Source organism: Patiria miniata, unplaced genomic scaffold (assembly GCF_015706575.1).
Source record: "Patiria miniata isolate m_02_andy unplaced genomic scaffold, ASM1570657v1 HiC_scaffold_22, whole genome shotgun sequence".
In the NCBI taxonomy this organism is placed as follows: domain Eukaryota; kingdom Metazoa; phylum Echinodermata; class Asteroidea; order Valvatida; family Asterinidae; genus Patiria; species Patiria miniata.
This window is the reverse complement of record NW_024037061.1, coordinates 5,042,988-5,054,066: the sequence shown is the minus strand read 5'-3', so window position 1 is coordinate 5,054,066 and position 11,079 is coordinate 5,042,988.

Sequence of the window (11,079 nt, the reverse complement as noted above, 5' to 3'; positions counted from 1 at the left end):
CATCACAAATGCCATCATGAATGGGTATTTAGGGACGGTACCAATTATTTCAAGTCCGAATATCTGTACTTTCCGGATAACAGATATTTTGTCCTAACTTTGAATAGTCGGATAAACTTAAATGGGCTTAGACTGTTTCAATACCGATTTATTGGGAGCGCTAATGAAATACATTTAGGAATCCCTACACCAATCTATGTAATCAGAAGTGGACTTCATTTCAAATCCGGATATCCGTACTTTCTAACAGCCAACAGTTTCTCCTATCCTGTCTTCCGTCTAACCACGAACAACTGCACTCTATTATGCATGTCTCCAAACCCCACCAATACATTAAGTTTTTCTTACCCATCCAGTATGCAGTATTGCATTCCATGTTAATATTAGCAAATTTGAAAAGAAAGGATTATTTTTGAGAAGCCGGGACGTAATAATTACCAGATATTTAGGTAAAAACACTATAATTTGAGTGTAAATAAAATCATTTGTATATATTTAACTGCTGGTAATATTGGGGCAACAAATATCACATTGTAAAGAGGGACACCAAAATTCATTGGCCCCCACATTTACGGAATAAGCCACATTGGCGTTACGGGGTATACTATACGATAGCACTGCCGGCTATATAGGCTCACCGTTGCCAGTCTGTCAGTCAGTGAGATGGGTACACTGAGGACATGGGATGGCCATCTTGGACTGGCAAAAGGTAAGGGTAAGCGATCGACAAGTTGACTGACCGTCCGACCGACCGACCGACCGACTAACTGCAAGGAAGGAAACGTATCTTTGGGGAGTGTTTTTATTATTGACCGTTTTTGAGAGTGGCACGTTTGGAATTTTACAAAGATTTTGTTTCCATCTACATGCTGACGTGATGACAATAGTTCTCTCGTAAGGGCACCTTAGCTACCAACACATTTCAAAAGAGGTAAACCAATTCATTATGTATCTTCTGTGGAAACGGACTTGGTTAACCCCATGCGTACAGGAAGCGGTCATGGCCGCGGTCGCTAATCCTCATTGGAATGCAGTTGCCAACTGTGGTATGCCGTGGCACGCGGCTAGTGGGTCGTTCCACAGCTGCTGCTTTTGTGCAGTCCCGCTACCACACAAAGGCTGTGCAGTCATGCGGGCCACTTGCTCTATGTGTGGAGGAATGTCCCCATTACACCCCGTCCTTAAGGGGTTTTTTAACAAGCTAAACAGATGAGGCAAGATAGCTGAAGGAAACACATAAAGGCCTACCTTAATGTTCCAAAGAATATTCAAAACACATCAGAAAAATACACGAATAATACTTTGAGTCCGCAGAAAGTACATATGTTAATGTTCTACTCAATGTTTTGACATGAGGCCCACAGTTTGAAGAGTGATTTAAAGATTTGTCAGCTGTAATGTTGCATTGCTAGGCAGAGTAATAAACGCATCGAGTGCTGACCTCCTTAAACTGCTCCGGTTCATCGGCGCGATTTGCATCATTGAGCTGGCACAGTTTCTGTTCTTGTTCGGTTCCCTTGATGTTGAAGGAGCGACATCCAGGTTCCTTCAGGCAGGCAGAGGCGCATCTCGAGGCGCTCTTGGTGACGAGTTCTCTGATGACATGATCGACGAGGCACCAGTTGAGTTGCTGCTGAGTGTTGTCTCGAGAAAAGCTTAGGTTCTGAATGTGGGCAGAATTTATTTGTGGTGATGGCAGAACGCACATAGCTTGCGGTTGATCTGTGCACAGTACGTCATTCCATCCGCGTCCGGGGGCTGTTGTATCAACATAGGCGCAGTAGTCATCAGGAAGTTCGACACCATCCTTGATGCTTGGTTCCCCCGGACCCCAGTTTGTGTACACCTGATCGACTTGCTTCCCATCGCACCTCCATGCTCTATCAATGAATTTGCAGCCAACCCACAATCGGGTGTTGCCTGCGTTCTTTGCCGTGTTAGCAATGAATGTATTCTCCTCTTCTGAACGAGGAGCAGCCATCACCGCACCCATGTCACGGCAACTAGCCTGGCCTTCGTCCCAGCTCGCAGCCAGGCCGGTGAGACGGTAGCAAGATGAGCCCCAAGGAATCCACAACTGCGGGCAGTCTACGACAGTCGAAGATGGGGTGCAGAAATCGAAACAAATCATCACAACAAATGCGAAACTGACGCCTAAAACTGGGATAACTCTGGCACCAGACATATCTGCTTGAACTATGTTGGTGGTCAGAAACAAAAACAATCACAAACATTTGATTTGCTAGTAACGTTGGGCAGAGAAATTTGTTTTAAATTACGCGAAATCCAGTGCAATTGCGATGTCCAATAAAATCCCTATAGTCGCCTGACTCGTGCGTTGTCACTCTACTAGCGTGCTTACGTTTGCAATGAATTCAACACATCGGTTTGGCTGATATAGGCCTATCTCAGCTGTCTTTGAGGCGCTGCTTCTCGTGGTGTCTTCACACATTTAAGCTACGCGCGTCATCATGCTCATATTTATCGTGTGCGCCTTAAAGGTAACGTTCGAAAGAAAGCGCTGATTTAGGCCCCGAAAATTGTATTGGGAAAAATATCATCGAAAAAATAGAAAACGAACGTCCACATCAACATATACCTTTGTCTGAATACCATAAGAAGGAATTTGGGGGTAAAGAGCAATTTCATGCGGCGCCAGTCTTTGTTGACATCTTGCTGAAGATTTGATGCTTGAAATACGTATATCCACGATACCTAACCCCCGGCAATGTCAGTTGTAAAGAAACAGGGTTCTCCCTAGCTGAAAGGTATGTGGGCATTGTATGGTTTTCCAGTGGCCAAGAACTTTATGCATAATAACATAAGTAAACAATGTAAAACCTGATTTAGTTTTTAAATCTGGTCGGATGTGCACCTTTAACGTATCCTCGCAAGCAAGTAGACTGACTATGACTATTTCTAACATAGATCGATGTACAATCGCTCGGTTCGTGAATGACATCAACAAGTTCTTGCCGCATCCGTGGTACAATACCGTGAGAAGGCTACGTTCAGCATCATGGCAGCAAGATTATGCGTCATATTTGGCGTCACTTCGTTGCTAGGCTGCATTACCACACTTGTTAATATCTTTGTTCGCACCGGTGCAGTTATTAGTGATCAGGCCGATAAGCATGATGCCAATTTCAGTTATTGATTGACTGCAATAGAAGTAACCCATTTTTTTGTTCAAGGATGAGTAATAATCTGCCATGAGGCCAACAAATCTATAGAGACCAAAGACTTTCACGGTAAACTGAGGTTAGCAATATTAAACATAAGACGATATTTTAAGACAGAAGATCTACAAAAATTCTGCTTAGTCAAAATTAATAACAAAAAAGTAACCCTTCACCTTTTTTTGTTTTACTAAAGTCTTGCCATACTGCAATAATTTCCATCACATCTATTCATTGTTTTTTCTTTCCATTGTCTTTTTGAGGGTTTCAAATATTGATCTCCCCCCCCCCAATATTTGACGAGGGTGTGGCATGCAAAAGTACAAAGATCATATTTAAAGATAACTTTTTGAGCAATTCGTTCCCAAATACTAATTATTGGTTGTTAACTTGTTCAAAATATGCACTAACGTCTCAATTGTAGGTCAGGCAGCCTCAGCTCCGCGACTAAAAGTAAACATGACGACATTGTTGGCTCTTTTTCAAAACTCGGCTTCGTTTCCGAATTCGCTTTTCATCACGTATAGCTTTATAATGTTCAGGTAAAAGTCAAAAACATTACCTGCTTCATAATACAGTTTGATATTTCTGAAAGAAACATTGACGAAGGTTGACCCGCAATCTTCAAAGTTAGAAACCCAAATATCATCTTAGCAGGCGAACCGAAATGGAGACCAGGCCGAGTTTTGGTAAATCCCGGTAACCGTCGCCATATTCAGATACGCAGCAAAGCTCGCCCCTCGTACGAACCTAGTGCATAATTGATACACAATCTTTATTGAATTGTAAGTTTCTTGATGCAATTTATAAATATCAATTATCAACTTAGTTTGTTCATGTTTAATAAGCAAGGTAGTTCAATAAAACCTATTTTATACCCAGAAATACCCGGGCGCTATCTGAGAATTCGACGAAATAAATTCGGCAAACTTCGGTCATTTTCGGAAAAGGGAGGCATTCCTCCCGTTTTAGTCACGTGCCGTAAATGTATTGTGTATAGAGACTAGCGGCTACCTGACCTAAGATTCATCAGAAATAGGCAGAATATTTTGGTCTGGGAGCCAGACCAATGGTCTGCGCGCGTTAGGGGAATGGTCCAAATCCAGTCTTGGCCCCAGACTATAGTATTGATCAGTCTTGTAAGAAGACTACCAGTTGTATATATCGCGCACTCGCATCATTGCTAGGCTGCATTGCTAGGCTGCATTACCGCACTTCTTAAGTATCTTTGTTTCACACCGGTGCAGTTATTAGCAATCAGGCCCTTATTAAGCATGATGCCAATTTCAGTTACTGATTGTCTGCAATAGAAGTAACCCATTTTGTTTTCAAGGATGAGTAATAATCTGCCATGTGGCCAACAGATATATAGAGACCAAAGGAAAGGCTTTGACTGTAAACTGAGGTTTGCAGAACATCTGATTTTTTTTCTGGTTATTTATATCAAAACCTTTTACCAAAAAAAGTCATCCTTGATGTGGCGGTTATATTTTACTAAGACCATGGCGTTTTCTTTTGTAAACTAAAATCTTGCTGTACTGAAATAATTGCCATCACATCTATTTTTTTCCATTGTCTTTTTAAGGGTTTTAAATATTGATTTCCCCCCCTCCCTCCTTTTATTGACGAAGGTGTGGCATGCTAGAAACATTTAGAGTTGTATTGGTCACAATTTCGCAAGTATTTATTTTCCGTTGATTTTCTGGACTTTTTCGGTGTTTTTTGCTGCATTTTTCAAAAAAAAAAATTATAAAAAATCCAGGCGGCCTCCAAAAAGGAAGCGGGCGGGGACAAGAAACATGTTGGTTTTTTTTTTACTTAGCGTTATAGTTTCTAGCTTGAAAGGTGATTTAAAGAGTTTTAGTTGAAATGTTACATTTTTAGGCAGAGTAGTAAATGCATCGAGTGCTGACCTCCTGAAACTTCTCCGTATTATCGGCGCGAACTGCATCATTGAGCTGACACAGTTTCTGTTCTTGTTCGGTTCCCTTGATGTTGAAGGAGCGACATCCAGGTTCCTTCAGGCAGGCCGAGGCGCATCTCGAGGCGCTCTTGGTGACGAATTCTCTGATGACATGATCGACGAGGCACCAGTTGAGTTGCTGTTTTCCGTTTACGTCAGCGACTAAATATTTAGCGTAGCGTAAATTGTTTTGTGAATCAATATTTCCCAGCTCACGCAAGTCTAGGTAAGCTGGTCCCAGGCCAGTCCTCACTCACAGCGAACATTAGTCTGCTCCATTGATTTAGAAAGAGTATTACTTGCAGTTTATTCTGTCGTGAGATCAAAACGATTTCGCTGTTCGATTTAGTGAACAAAGCCCCCGAAGAACTGCCAGAAAAAGTGCTGATCTCCATATGAAAACAAACATTTGTTTATATGAATTTTTTTACTCCAAAAAGCCTTGATCATTATCAACATTAAAAGTGTGATAATATTCAAGAGGGTGGGAAGAGGCCTTTTTTCGCTCGTCACGCGGTCTGGTTTGCCGAATTTTATAAAACTTCACAGACATGTTGATTATGGTGTACCCTATCGAAAAAACTTTGTTTCCCGATCCACAGTTTTTTGGGGGAATAAAAAATCTGGGATAAAAACGACGAAAATTGTACATGAGAAAAAAAAGAAACAGCGCCCTCTATTGACATGGTCAGAAACCTTTTCCCACGCAATGGCTGTCCGAGTTCGGGCGGTCTGTACTTGACGTGAGTATAATCATTGTTCGCGCTCGGCGGGAAGTGAACACGACCCACGCCCACTGCACTCGGAACAGGATCTCACACCACCTACCAGTCGGGGTTTGCAAGAATGATATACCCGTGTCATCAAGAACAAGACCCGCCCGAACTCGGCCAATGAGTGCTTGTCAGATGATAGTCCTTTCACAATTATATTCTAGATTTGTGTTATTTCTCATCGGGATGCCAAAATATCTTCGTTACAGTTTTGTCCAACATGACATGATGAAAAAAAAAAAATTTAAGATCGAATGTTATGTATTAACCACATAAACATCGATTAAACCCAAGATCAGAATAATTTTGTTAACTCTTACCTCAGGATAACATGTTTTTTAAAATACTAGAAGTGCGTGGATGGAGCATTTGAATTCCTGACACATCTTTTAAAACTGTTATGCTGAGTTTTTTTAAAGTAATAAAATTTGATGCAGCCTCAAAAAAAGAAGCGGGTTGGCCGTTGGGGTTTATTGGTGGATCACGGAATGGATGGAGCAACAACAACACTTGAATCGGTTCTTAAAGCAATATTCAATATAATAAAAACGGCAAGACGGTTTCACCTGAAACAAATTGCATGCAGTTGTAATGCTGCCACTCAACTTAGCTTCCAAATAGGAGATTATAAGCTTATTTTCTCTTCTTAAAAAGTTTGCAAACAGGAAGTAGGCCTTCAATTTGATGAGACTTTTGGCATGTTATGCAATTTTGTAATCGGCCTGTGATGTATACAGGTCATATAGCTCGTTTTGTCAGTTGAAAATAAACGAGTAATGCTCATTCAGTACAGAATGAGCAGACTTATGCCATCTAAATACCATTCTTTTAGTGTGGGTAAAAACTGTGCAGGTTGAAATTGCCCCCCCCCCCCACAAACATAAATAACTAAATAAAAAAATTAATGAAATAAAATTGGATTATATTTAATAAATCACTATTTGTATTTCTTAGGGTGATTACTTAAAAACCACATTGTGCCTGAAATATAAAAAATACCAAAAACAGTATTTGAAAATATTGCGCGCGCGTCGATTTTAATCATGCGCGTCAACATTTTTTTTTTCAAATTAACACGGAAGCTACAACAACGCCCTATATTGCCGCGCTTCCTTAATTTTGTGTACCAAGGAGAACCAAGGAATGGGGAAATTGCACCAAGGCAAATGATAAAGGGCACCAAGGCAAATTATGGAGGACACCGATGTAAAATGAGGACACAGAAAAGCAAAATAGTACCCACCTTGTCTGTACAATACAAGCTTGAAATAAAAAAAAACCATCAAAAAAAAAAAAAAAACGCGTCGCCGCATCAATTCTGGAACTTCGGTCTGACCAGAGACCGACTATTTTTTTTTGGCCTTATCACTAAACATTCGCCAAAGAAAACGCACTCTCCTCAATAACGCCCGTATACATGTCTAACCAGGACGCTCAGATTTTCAAAATTAAAAACCACCCTCTTCAATATGATCACACTTGTAATGTTGATAATGACCGAGGGAGAAAAGACTTTTTTAGTAAAAAAATGCATAAACAAAACAAATCTTGATTTCCTATGGAGGTCAGCACATTTTCTGGCAGTTCTTCGGGGGCTTTGTTCACTAAATCGAACAGCGAAATCGTTTTGTTCATCGTACCGAACCTGATCTCACGACAGAATATATTGCAAGTAATACTCTTTCTAAATCAATGGAGCAGACTAATGTGCGCTGTGAGTGAGGACTGGCCTGGGACCAGCTTACCTAGACTTGCGTGAGCTGGGAAATATTGATTCACAAAACAATTTACGCTACGCAAAATATTTTGTCGCTGACGGAAACGGAAAACAGACCACCGGTTGCTCCAGATATGGCGCATATTACCACCTGCTCTCTGATGCTGTACGTAGCCTTCCAAGGGTAGTACATTTATTGTTAGCATTGACACGACCAGAAATTGCCTATTTCCTTCGCCAACGCGGTAATAACGACTGACTGTACATCGATCGAAGTTAGAAATAGTCAAAGTCAGTCTACTTGCTTGCAAGGATACGTTAAAGGTAAACATCGGGCCAGATTTAAAACAAATCAAGTTTTACATTGTTTACTCACGTTATTATATACCTAAACTTCTTGGTCACTGGAAAACCATAAAAATGCCCACATACCTTTCAGTTAGGTAGGAAACCTTTTGGAACCCTGTTTCTTTACAACTGACATTACAGGGGTTTAGGTATTGTGGATGTACGTGTTTCAAGCGCCGAATCTTGAGCCAGATGTCAACAAAAGAATGGCGCCGCATGAAATGTTCAATTCACTATAAATTTTCACAATGAGAAATCAGGTTCCACACTTTTATAAAATTGGTTATTACCTTCGCCGACATATTTGACTGGAATGAAGGCAAGCGCTCCAACAGCTCGATTTTCGAGAATCAATTGCTATTCACCCCGAAATTCCTTGTTATGATACTTAGATAAAGGTATGTTGATGTGGACGTTCAATTCTACTTTTTCGACGATATTTTTTCCCATTACATTTTTGGAGCCTACTTTAGCGCTTTTTCCCGAATGTACGTTACACCTTTAAGGCCAATACGATAATATGAGCATGATGTGGTTGTGGCGTTCAGTACCGTTCCTTGTAGTCTGGGCCCAATTTCTTGGCTCTGCTAACCACATAATTCAGCGCTTACCATTAATGTTGTGTTACCCGCGCTAGCAGAAAAAAAAAGATCCGTGCGAACACGTCAGCACAGAATCCTTAGTTACGGGATATACGCATATGCGCAGAAGCCAAAATTCCTCGCTAACGCGTGAAATACGCAGCTGAGATATATCAGCCAAACCGATGTGTTGAATTCAATGCAGACGTAAGCACGCTAGTAGAGTGACAACGCACAAGTCTGGTGACATTGGAGTCACGAGAATTGAGATAATTAGCACTATTGGCTGAACTACAGGGGCTTTATTTGACATCGCAATTCCACTGGATTTCGCCTGAAACGAATTTCTCTGTCAAACACTAATAGAAAATCACATCGTGTGTGAATTTTTTTCTGACCACTAAGCAGAAATGCCTGGTGCTAGAGTAATCCCAGTTTTAGGCGTCAGTTTCGCATTTGTTGTGATGATTTGTTTAGATTTCTGCACCCCATCTTCGGCTGTCGTAGACTGCCCGCAGTTGTGGATTCCTTGGGGCTCATCTTGCTACCGTCTCACCGGCCAGGAGGCGAGCTGGGACGAAGGCCAGGCTAGTTGCCGTGATATGGGTGCGGTGATGGCTGCTCCTCGTTCAGAAGAGGAGAATACGTTCATTGCTAACACGGCAAAGAACGCAGGCAGTACCCGGTTGTGGGTTGGCTGCAAATTCATTGATAGAGCATGGAGGTGCGATGGGCAGCAAGTCGATCAGGTGTACACAAACTGGGGTCCGGGGGAACCAAGCATCAAGGATGGTGTCGAACTTCCTGATGACTACTGCGCCTATGTTGATACAACAGCCCCCGGACGCGGATGGAATGACGTTCTGTGCACAGATCAACCCCAAGCTATGTGCGTTCTGCCATCACCACACATGCATTCTGCACACATTCAGAACCAGAGCTTTTCTCGAGACAATTACGCTCAGCAGCAACTGAACTGGTGCCTCGTTGATCATGTCATCAGAGAATTCGTCACCAAGAGCGCCTTGAGATGCGCCTCTGCCTGCCTAAAGGAACCGGGATGCCGCTCCTTCAACATCAAGGGAACCGAACAAGAACAGAAACTGTGTCAGCTCAATGGTGCAAATCGCGCCGACGAACCGGAGAAGTTTGAGGAGGTCTGCACTCGATGCGTTTACTACTCTGCCTAGCAATGCAACATTACAGCTGAAAACTCTTAAAATCACTCTTCGAACTGTGGGCCTCATGTCAAATCATTGAGTAGAACATTAACATAATTATGTACTCTCTGCGAAGTGCAAGTATTATTCGTGTATTCTTCTGATGTGATTTGAATTTTCTTTGGATCATTAAGGTAGGCCTTTATGTGTTTCCTTCAGCTATTTTGCCTCATCTGTTTAGCTTGTTAACCAAGTCCGTTTCCAAAGAAGATAAATAATAATGAATTTGTTTACCTACTTTGCAATGTGTTGGTAGCTAAGGGGCCCTTACGAGAAAACTATTGTCATCATGTCAGCATGTGGAGTGAAACAAAATCTTTGTGAAATTCCAAACGTGCCACTTTTGAAAACGGTCAATAATAAAAACACTTTTCAAAGATAACTTCCTTCCTTGCAGTCGGTCGGTCGGTCGGTCGGTCGGTCAGTCAGTCAGTCAACTGGTCGATCGCTTACCCTTACCTTTTGCCAGTCAAAGATGGCCATCCCATGTCCTCAGTGTACCCATCTCACTGACTGACTGACTGGCAACGGTGAGCCTATATAGCCGGCAGTGCTATCGTATAGTATACCCCGTAACGCCAATGTGGCTTATTCCGTAAATGCCAATGAAGTTTGGTGTCTCTCTTTACATTGTGATATTTGTTGTCCCAGTATTGCGAACAGTGAAATATATACAAACAATTTTATTTACACTCGAATTATAATGTTTTTACCTAAATATCTGGTAGCAAAAAATGAAACATCTAACTAATTTCCTTTTGTGGACGTGAACGAAATCACATTATGTGCATTGGTGATTGGTCACTGCTGTTTGTGAGCACGGTGCTGTGTACGTGTGTAATACTAGACATCACAACTGTATCATACATTGTTTGAAAACGACAGGAAACACGTATCATGCTCCGTCGTGCCTGATGTAAACAATCAGGTTTTTTGTTGTCTTTTCTCGGGAACGGTAAGACATTAGGTTGGCTTCCTTTCAACATGATTTTTGGAAAAGAATAAGTAAACAATCTAAAACATGAAAATTTCGGCAATTTCAGGACGTAGTGCTCCTGCAATGAGGAATGTCAATTTCTTTATTGTTATACTGAAAATTATCAATGAATCCCCTGTCAATCAATGTTTCCAATTTGGGTCAAAATGGCACAAGTTGAATGGAGCCCTAATTTACGAAATAAGCCATATAATGGGCTAAAATGGGCCCATTGTGTAGATCAGATGCATGCAAAGACTTTAAATGGATAGCGTTTTGAATCACATGTATGTAAACATTTAAAACAATGCACACTGTCATA